This window comes from Leptinotarsa decemlineata, unplaced genomic scaffold (genome assembly GCF_025532065.1).
Source record: "Leptinotarsa decemlineata unplaced genomic scaffold, Ldec_3_MD MMD2_tig00026354_RagTag_RagTag, whole genome shotgun sequence".
In the NCBI taxonomy this organism is placed as follows: domain Eukaryota; kingdom Metazoa; phylum Arthropoda; class Insecta; order Coleoptera; family Chrysomelidae; genus Leptinotarsa; species Leptinotarsa decemlineata.
This window is the reverse complement of record NW_027412702.1, coordinates 14846285-14857441: the sequence shown is the minus strand read 5'-3', so window position 1 is coordinate 14857441 and position 11157 is coordinate 14846285.

Genomic DNA, 11157 nt, shown 5'->3' with positions numbered 1-11157 from the left:
AATCAAAATGAAACAGTGCATAAGAAAAATACCCGGTAAGCCCCAAAATCTGTAAGATATTTGCTACATATATTTCAAAAATACTAATTATTGAAAAATTGTCTATCCCCAAATCAATATTTTCGCTAGTTACGCATTGCTATTATTGATAATCGGTTTGTCGTTTGACTTATATCTGAAGAATTGTTTTGAATATACTATTTCTGAAATTTATTCGACTGGGAAAAATGATTCTCAATTAATCTTTTCCAAATTCTTCGTTAATGAGTAGGCTTCAGATTTGACTTTTCGTCAGCATGCGCACAATTGCATGTATTGAGTTTTGTTTGCAAAAAATACTCGTTAACATAAATTCATTTTTGATTTTGAAAACTCAATATGACAGAAGCTTTTATTTACTCACCTCGAATACAATACTGAATATTCCTTAAACTTTTCCACTCGTTTGCTGTTGTAACTCGTGAGGAATACTGAAGACTATTCCGCATTAGCTTGTTGAAAGCTATATTGAAGCCCTTCGAGTTTTCCTTCGTTTAGAGTCACATGATCTGTCACGTTTATTTTGCAGTCGATATTTAGGGATTTAACAGGATTACTACAGATGAATGATTCTACCGCTAAATATTGGCGAGCACCAGGGCCGTTTTCGATCCATTTGTACTAGTAACTGGAATGTTCTATTATAGTAAGTAAATATAGCAATATAATTTCAAAGAAATGTGAAAATCTTATGTATCATAAAGCTCTAAGCTTTATGACTCACAGTGTGATAAATCACATATAATAAAGTTGTCTACATCTACATTCTCTGTCCATGATGAATTGGTGAATCATCAAGATGAATAAACCTCTGAAGAAACCAGCCACTCGTGCTGGTGAAACGTTAAGATGCAGTTCCAAACTACGACGGACTTTAAACCCGAATATAGATAGTAACACTGAAAAGTGGTGACCCTTCAAAGGAAATGTAACGCTGTCTAACCTTGAAAATCCATCCCTCAGCTAGCAATAATAGTTATGATCACACTATTAGTAACTCCATGGCTTACTTCTATCGGTAACCTCTTTCTAGTTTATAGATCCTCGTCTCTTGATGGCTTTCTCTGCAGGAAACTTAGAGATCTTCCCGCGTCCGAATTGATTATTTGATCTCATTTTCTCATTTTTTATGGAAGATGAGGTTTATTCTTGTAGCGGTTTAATGATTGGAGGTATGAATTTGGACAAGTTGCAGGCGTCTGAATCTCTTGAACTGAATATCGACTGCGTGATCTAACAATGAATTCTTGTTTAACACAAGCCTCACAGGAAAATCTTCAAGAGCGGTGCCTGTACGAAAGTAGGCATTCACGTTGGATTTGAATCGCTGATGGAGGCTGAATTCATTTGGGAAAACGTTCTCAGGAAGTTTATTCCGCATAAACGCAGTTCTCCAAATAAAAGAGTTCTAAAACAGTGAAGTACGAGGTTTATTTGAGTTGAACCTCAAAATGATGAACAGCCACACTATGTCACGTATTTCGGATATGTACCGCTCTTGGTGGAATAAAATATGCCAAGTCACTTGAACACATTCCGTGAAATTATCTATGAAAGAGAGACAAATCTCCAATCTTTCCTTCGATGTTTCAGACTATCAAAGTTGCAAGTGATATTCGTGTCTCTAATCAGGTGGATGGCTCTCCCGGATGGAATCCAGTAGCTTCAGAGTATGTTTAGGGGCGGAGCTTCATACATGAGAACAATATTACAAATAAGGTCTGATCTGAGCTTTATAAAGCATCAAAATTTGCTGAGGTGTGTACAGTTTTCTGGTTCGGAAAAGTGTTCGAAGCTTTTGAGAATCAGCCTTTGCAATTTCGGCGACATGATTGTGCCAAGACATATTGGATTTCAACCCCTAATAGAAGCAGAAAGCGGAATTGTTTGTCATGTCATTATTATATCCGGTTCGAAGACATTTATCTCTTTTGATAAAACAGATGCCTGGATTTTCTTGGCATTGAATTGAACCTGGTTAGGTAGGTCTAAAGTGAGTGGGTCTATTCGACCCTCCACCACAACCCATAAGGGTTTATTGTGGCTCACACCTATTCACACTCGACCAAATAAACCCAGTTTCTTAACGAAGCCGATTAGTTTGTATGATGAGTGTCTTTCAGGTCAGATGGTGAGAGAACGGATTTGCCGAACTCAAAGAATCTGATTCGGTCCCCAGCGGGGAAGGCACAAAGTATATGCTCTGCTGTTTCATCATTTTCCAAACAGAGACGTCACACGACGTCACACGACAATCCAAGTCTCTGCATGTGATGATTCAAATGACAGTGACCTGTAAGAAGGCCTGTTAGGCATCGTAGTTCATTCCTACTGTAGTCCAACAACTGTTTGGAATCAAGCTTCGAAGGGTGAATAAACGCCTTGGAGTGAGCCAATCCTGGAAGTTTCTGTCAGAAATCCATAAATCTTCTTGCCATCCAGGTGTTCAGTATTTGTTTGGCAAAGCCCAAAGCGATGCCAATGACAGATTCTAGTCCAGTGAAGCCGCTTGCAGCACCCTCCTCCTTGCAAGAGAGTCAGCAGCTTCGTTGCCTTCCAGGCCAGTATGGCCAGGAATCCAGACCAGAGACAATCAGTTGAGTCCTCCTATCGAGGAGATTCGTTTTTGGCTGTTTGCTACCAATTAAGACGTTGCTCGGTAGGAGCCAAGAGCTTCCAACGCCGCTTGAATGTCTGAGAATATTTTTATTGACTTGTGAGTGAGGTTGGATTTATCCAATCTCTCCGCACACAATTCAATATCGTGAATTTCCGCTTGAAATACAGTCGCATAAGTTCCTAGGCAGGTAGACAACTCTGTCCTGAGTCTACGACTGAAAACATCTGCACCAGAACCGGAAGGTGTTTTTGATCCATCTGTGAACCAACAACTATCTGCTCTTAATATTTCCTTCTCCCGGAGGAACCAGTCCTCTCTACTCGAGAATAGTACTTTATAAGGTAGTTCGTAGTTGACAGTTGGAGGCATGAAGTCAGAGGTCATTTCCAGAATGCTGTGACTTCCAATGTCAACCAACAGTCTGTTGCACTCTGCATTGAATTGATTTGTGCAATTGGCAATGTGCACAAGTCTGTATGCAGTCCATCTACCCTCTCTTTCCAGAAAAATGTGGAGAGGAGGTAGATCTAGAAGGATCTCCATGGCCGCTAACGGTGTGGTACTTATGGCACCAGTGATACCCAGACTGTCTCTGTAAGCCAGAGAGCTTCGCTTGGGCCATTTTCTGTAAACCCTTCGGCCACCAGGCAATTGCACCATAAGTGATCATTGTTCTGACAATCGTCACATAAATTCAATGGATTTGTTTGGAACCTAAACCCCGAGTTTTACCACAAATCCTTCGACATGTTCATACAGACAGTCTGGCTTTGTGTAAAACTTTTTCCAAGTGAGCGTTGCAGGTGAGTCTTTTATCAAGGACAATGCCAAGATATTTCTCCTCAGTTCTAAATGGAATGACCAGACCATTGAGGGAAAGTGGCGTTAGATCGTCCAATTTTCTTCTCTTGGTGAAGGGGATTGACACAGTTTTGCTGGGGTTGACAGACATCTGCTCCCTCAGGCACCAACTGTGAACAACGTCCAACGCGGTTTGGAGGATATTATAAGCTATCCTTCCCGACGTGGACTTTGCCATGATGACAAGGTTATCTGCATGCAGATCAACTTTTCTTCTGTTGAGGGCATCAAGCAGACTATCCACCAGGAGCCACCACAGAAGGGGAGATAGTACCCCACCTTGAGCGCAACCCTCGGTGACCCTGAACCTTCTAGCCCCGCCTTGAAGAGTCGTAGTTGCAGTTCTGTTCACTAGCATACCATAGATCTAGCCAGTTATGGTCGATTCTATAGCCTTCCCAGCCAGAGAAAGTCCTATAGATTCAGGTAGTGCATTGTTAATTGCTCCTTCGAAATCAAGACATTTATCTCTTTGGATAAAACTGATGCCTGGGTTTTCTTGGCATTGAATGTTTCAAGATTTTATTTAGAAATATTTATTTTTTTATATGTATGTCTCTCTCTCTCTCTCCTCGATAGTCTTGGTCGAGTTTGAATAGGTGTGAGCCACAAGCCTTGCGGGTTGCGGTGGAGGGTAGAATAGACCCACTCACTTTGGACCTAACCTAAGCTAACCTAGTTTTCAAACCTACTTGTTATATAAGTTATATTTTCATTACATCATAAATGGTTGGGAAGAAACTGAAAACTTTTCTGAACGCGTCATGAAATTCAAGTGTTTCAGAACAAGTTCACTGACAGTTCAACAAAGAACGTTCATTTATCTCTTATACTCGTATGTCATATTCACCAAGCAAGTCCAATCCGCAGACTATTTAGGTATCCGCGAACCTTCTATCTTTTTAATAGCTTCCTGAGCCGCCTCTGGAAAGACCCCATGAATGAAAGATGCCGCGTGCCAAATTGATATAAAATCAAATTTCAGGTCAGATTTGGCAAAAACACGTGATCGATGTATTTTAACATATGGATCATCGAGCTTTTTGGCTTCTTTTGCTTGCTGGTTTTTGTGAGGAAAACGGAAACGAATGATCGAGATTTAATTTGGAAGTATTCTGTTGGAAAAATATATTATTTTCGTGAAAATAATTTGAAAGATTTTAAAAAGTTGACGGTTTGTAATAATTAGTATCATCTAATTGAAACGTAAGTTTTGGAAAACAATTATTCCCGTTAGTTAGCTCATGTTATATATTACTGCTGAGGTTATGAAATATATCTCATTTGATTGGGATGAAAAACTTTGGTTGTCAATGAAATAGCAATAATTTTTGAACAAGTTATTAATTGAAAAAATTGATAGTTTTCCAGACAAAAATCTCTGAAATTTAATTAACAGCAATAATGTTTTCAGTACAGTCACATCCTAACCGATAGTCCATCGTGTTCCTCATATCATAGACAATAAAATCACATCTGAATCAAAAACGAAATCAAATCTCAATGAGAGAACTATTTTGGAACTCTTATGCATGGTGAATATTAATTATTAAGTCTCAAAATGTTTCTATGCGACTATATGGAAACGTTTCGTCAGAAAACTCATTTGGAATTAACCTATTAGATAATTTGCAGACAAAATGTGACAGACTCTTAACAGCGTATGAGAGGTGTATAGACTGTAGGTTAAATCAAAAGTGAGTGGGTCTATTCAACCCTCCACCACAACCCGCAAGGGTTTATTGTGGCTCTGTATAGACTTTATACGGGACATCGTTTGCAACATTTTACTCGTGAAGGTTCTTCCACAGTACTCAACAGCTATTTCCAAGTGTTCGCTGGGAATAACTGTGGGTGCCTTTGTCAGTTGGTTGAATGGAAAATACAAATTTTTCAAAACGAATGAATTCAAATAAGCACTTCTCCCAAACACCAGAACAACAACCAAGTTAACGTCTTCAGGAGATAAAGGCGTCTTTAAGGGTCGAGATGAATGTTGCAGTTCTGTTCGGAAGACGTGCCTAATTTGGCCAAATTTTTGAACTGCTTAACTACTTAATTAATTAATTAAAAAATGAGGGAATCTTTAAATGTCGAAAATAAATCAGTTGAATGGGATATATTAGGAATTTGCATACGTAAAAAAAAGTGTTGAAAATAACAATCGGGTTAAATTGAAAATTTCCATTTTTATTTAGAAATGGAACTGACTTTTGGTCTATTTTTTTGATCCTATGCTGAAGAATGTTCCCATAAAAACTAAAGCACTGCAAAATGAACATGTAAACTTTCCGAATTCAGGCATTTGACACCGTTGTTTTTTCAACTGTTAAAAATGTATTATGCTCGAATGGAATCATAATTCAGATACGGAATACCAATGTCAACAACGTTAGATAATTTACATATTCAGATACAAGGACCCATTCAATGAAAATAAATGCTTTCATTTTGTACTAATATGTGAACATCTCAAATAGTCCAATCATCGAAGGTGAAATACGGCCATAATATATAATTTTGCGAAATAGTACCAATTTGCACAAAAGTTTGGAATTAGGTTCTACAAAAATGTTATTATTTGCGGCATTGATTTGTACACATTATAGCTTTGATTTGGGTAGTTTTTGAGTTATTAAAAAAACATTATTTTGCAAAATTAAAATGTTTTTTTCTCTTCAAATCAAATTTTCACAAAACTGAGTACTTTCACCTCATCAAACTTTCAAAACATAATTTATATCTATTATCTTTACTAATATTATAAATGTGAAATTTTGTGTGGATGGATAGATATATGCATGTATGTTTGTGGCTCTTTCACGCCTAAACGACTGAACATATTTGGATGAAAATAGTTTATACATGAGAATAACATATAGGCTACAATTAACAAAGGTTTTGTATAATTTTGGTCATGATATAACGATAAGTACTGAGCCATTACGCGTCGCGTCTACTGAATGAAAGACGACGGGGGACGATGCTCAGGGGTAGACAGGTGGTCTAAGCAATGAAACGCCATCGCCGAAAACGCAACGCTAACGCGGGGGTGCCTATTGGTTATATTAACGTACAGCCGAAGCTACTGAGCCTAGAATCTTGAAATATATAGGTAGGTTGTCTGTATAGCGTAAATAAGCATCAAGAATGAGAATCAGGAATTTTCACCCCCAAGGGGAAAAATAGGGATATGAAGATTGTATTGAATTTCTTCAGTTTTGAAGTAGGAAACTTATTTGTTTAAAATGGTCTGTCACGAAACTTAATGTAACAAGTCAAACTCTATGCGGGCGAAGCCACGGGCAACAACTAGTACTGGAACATAAATGCAATGAATTGCAAAGTGGTAACGTATATTTTTAAATGGAGTTGTGATCAGGCTCCAAAATAATTTTCTTCATAACTCGCTTAGTTTCGATGTTGGGAATTTTCAAGAAGGAAAAAATTAAGGTTTTTTGAAGAAGTGAGTAAGGCCGATGACATCTCCCTTTACGAAGACGTCATCTATGGGATTGATAGAGAACTCAATCTTCGAGGCGGTCGCTTTCAAAGCAAATCTTCGACATCGACAGCCGACCTGATTCGACCTCCTGTTCTTCACTGCAAGGCAAAAAGTTGAACACCAGATTCCAATCACTACGCATTCATGATTCAGTATCAGACAGCGCTGTTTTGACACTCCATAAGTATCATTAATGGTGCTAAACAAAACCACAAATACATTCCACCATGCCCACTTAAGGGTTGAGTACGCTGAAATAACATTTTCACCGTACTGTTTCTGTGTACAAAAGCTGAAATCTCATCCATCCACCCCCACTCACTTCCGAGTGGTCCTCAACTTGCTGCTTAGCACTTCATCAAGATTGAAATATGAACCTCTTATGGTCAGAAGTCAGCTTCTAATGCTTTTACTCCCTTATCTGATTATTTGTGACACCTGACCCTACTGTGTGTAGTGTGCGCAGGAGTTTCCTGTACTTAATTGGAGATGAGTGTTGTCTGTCGCGGACTAATGTGTGTGTTTTTAGAACCGGAATGTATGTGTATGTGTCTGTGAAAATTGTGAAAAATCTGTATACTTACCGTAGCCTCTGGAAGGCAACCCTTGGAGATGATCTCTGGTTCTGCTTTGTCGGCCTCATGTGCTTGTACCTATCGCGGAATCTAGGGTCGTCCCTGTTCAGGGCGCCGTGAAGACCAGGCAGAGCTGGGTTGGGGTGTTTCCCTATACGCTTAAAGATGTTTTCGGCGTGGTTTATCATGGACTGGATACTGAAATCCAGGTCCTGGTAAATGAATCGGTTGAGTATGTATCTGGAAGCGGACTCTTTCTGCGCACTGACCCTAGGCAGTGGAGGCTTACAGGATGATGGAGAGTAGGAAGGTCTTGTTTACAAGCAGTTCCTCTTGAAGATCCATGTCACTCCTCCGTCCGATGATGGGATGAAGGTTGTGGCGAGTGGCTTGCGCCAGCCCTAACCTCTATTGGATATTGGAGCTGAATGTTAATTTCCTATCGAGGGTGCCTCCCAGGTATCTTGCTTCATCTGTCCACGGAATCTCCTGTGTTCTTTCGGATGTATCTTCCTCCAGAAGAATATTATCGCTTGACTCTTGTCAGGATTGATACTAATCTTCCAGAGGTTGACTCACTCATCTAGCCTATCCGCTTGTTGTTGCAGATGTCCTGTTACTGATGCGAGGTTGGTGGATCTCGCCAGTAGAGCTGTGTCGTTCACGTAAAAGTCTACGCACACTGCGACAGAATGGCACAGGACGCGAACATGACGTGACGTTTATTTTCTCTTTCTATAGTTTCTTATGAAGGGGCGCACACCAAGGCAGGTAAAAAACAGGCACATGCCAGGACGCGAACAGGACGGACAAGGCCTATGCCGTGCTGTCTCTGCTCAAAGGCGACGTCCCGTCATGTTCCCGTCCTGTGCCGTCCTGTACGCTTAGGTACGTCTGCTGGGTACACCAAGAAAAGGTGTGGGGATAGAACTGCGCTGCAAAAATGTATTTCTGGATTTAACTGTCTTCAAAAGACAAACTTGAGCTATTGAGGATGATACCATCTTCAGTTACGCCATCTATGCTATCGACAGGGAACTCAATTCTCGAATATCAAAGAAAGGTAAACGAGGCTTCCCAAGGCGGTCAGTTGTAAAGCTAAGGCAGTCGACCGCCGTCGAGATTCGTCGGCCTTGGGGAGCCTAGTTTATCTTTGATATTCGAAGACTGAGTTCTCTTTCGAACTCATCATTATCACTTACCTTTGTTTCTCTGGGACAGTTGGGGGCTAGCAATGCATTCATGGTACCGATTAGGCCTAATGGCATTTGGTTACTTCTCATTGAAACTTTAAAGAACAACCATTCAACTAGCAACTACTTTGTATAGTGTCCACAGACACTATAAACCCACAATTTTTTTGTGTGGTTGATATCATAATTCTTTTCATTACAATCTATCCATTCTCGAATTATTTTCAAAGAAAAATGATTTATTCCCGAGAAAAGGTGGATCCACCTACAGTACAGGGTCACTTTGAAGTACCTGAAGGTAGAACCTCAATCAAAATTAAAGTTATCCGAGAAAAAGGTCACTGACTGTACTGAAATATTTCTTTAGAAATGTATAAAAAAGATAATAACATAGATTTTTCGTAACTTGTATACTTCTTCAATGATCTTTTTGAATCTTAAAGTAACATCTATTAAGAATTTCATCCTCATCTATTCTGCCCTTGATTTCAGCTTGAAATTGTTATTAAACTTTCTGAAATTCACCAGAGATATCAACTTTCTAATACATAATTATTATTATAAACGAATATTGAGAACTTATTTTCTTGGACATTTGCTTTTTTTCTCTCATTTCGTGAGAAATATAATCGAATCCAGAATAACTGATAATTTATACTTATCATTCCATCTCTAAATAGCACATTATTTGGTTTATTTTGGAATGCATTATCTTTTCTAACTTTTGGAATACAAGTAGGAATAAGTGAAATTTTTGTTGAAAATTTGCTGATCGGCTAAAAGCAGGTAGAAAAAAAATTGTCCTCCCTCTAGGCACACATTGTACAAACAATATAATGTTACTAATTGATATGGTTTACAATCCGGAGGAAGCTAATTGAGAAATAATGTAGATGTATTTGGTGATCCTATCAATGAAGAGTTTCAAGGAAATACTTCATTTAAGTATCTGAGAATGACACAAACTGGATATTGTTATTTGCCTTTAGGCTCAACTTCAAAGAAATTCTCGACTTTCAGTAATAACTATCATTATCAACAATTAATGTAATTTCTATATTCCATGACAGTTGGTTAGACTTGGATACGGGTATTGCAATTGTTTGTCAGAAGTAGGAGTACAAGATATTTTTATTTGGTTAGATTACGCTTTTCAGTTTAGTGGCTTTTTTAAAGTTTCCAAATTTGAATTAATAGATAGTAGATACATATTATAAAATTGCAAAATTTTCAGGGTTAGTAATACTCGATCCCATTTTGAAGAAATTTAAAAACCGGTAACCCTGATTTCTTTAACGTTTGTCCTTCTTTCACTTTTTAGAATTGTAACATTGATTTGTATAGGTACAAATTGAAAAAATTACTATCAGGGACTTAAAAAATATCGGCACTTAAATTCCACTCAACTTTAATCTTATATAAGACTTTACTTAACATTTATAATTCGTCTCTGGCAAATTGTTAAAGATTGAAATTTATTGCAAACTGGAACGAAGATGGATCGTATTTATGATACATTATGGTACAGATCAAGTCATACCACAAGGATCATTGTCGAGTCATCTGATATTTCAATTTTTAATTTATCACAACTCTAAAGAATACATCAAATCTATAATTTGTGTGATACAAATTGCATAAATGATGAAAATAAGGCGTATTAGCGAAAAGAACTGAAAGATATTCCAGATATGCTATCAAACAACGATAACTGTGGAAAAATTACGTCCACAAAAACGTAATTTGAAAAAAGCGAGTGTGCTTTAGACCACACGACTAAAGTAAAACTTCTTTAGCTCCATCTAGATGTATGTTTATACACAGTGCGGTCCTAAAGTAATGGATACATGAATTTTCTACGTGTTTATGAATGCAAATGAAAAGTCCTGAAACAGGTCAATTTTGATATTTGAAAATACACTTTTTCAATGAAAAAGTGTATTTTCAAATATAATTACGTAGAAAATTAATTTATCCGTTATTTCAGGACCGCACTGTATATAAAGGAGTTCAACTTGAAAAGATGATGTTTTTCAAGAATTATTTACAATCCCTTGGTAATTTAACTCAAGTGCTCGTTTCGAAGATACTTTGTTTTATAAAATGAAGGGTTAAGGAAAAAGTTCAGTCATATTTTGCAGGATATCCTGGTGTATCAGAACTTCAGACGAAAGTATTTTTTTCAACTTCAGTAACGAAAATCATCAGAAGATTCGAATACTTGGGCAATGATTACATTGAATATGTTGCCAGGGATGCATTCATAATAAAACGCCTGGACTTAAAAAACTGAATATAAATACAGTTTGCCAAACATGGGAAGAGCTTTCTGAATTCCGTTATGATCCCGCCCACTAGATCTGC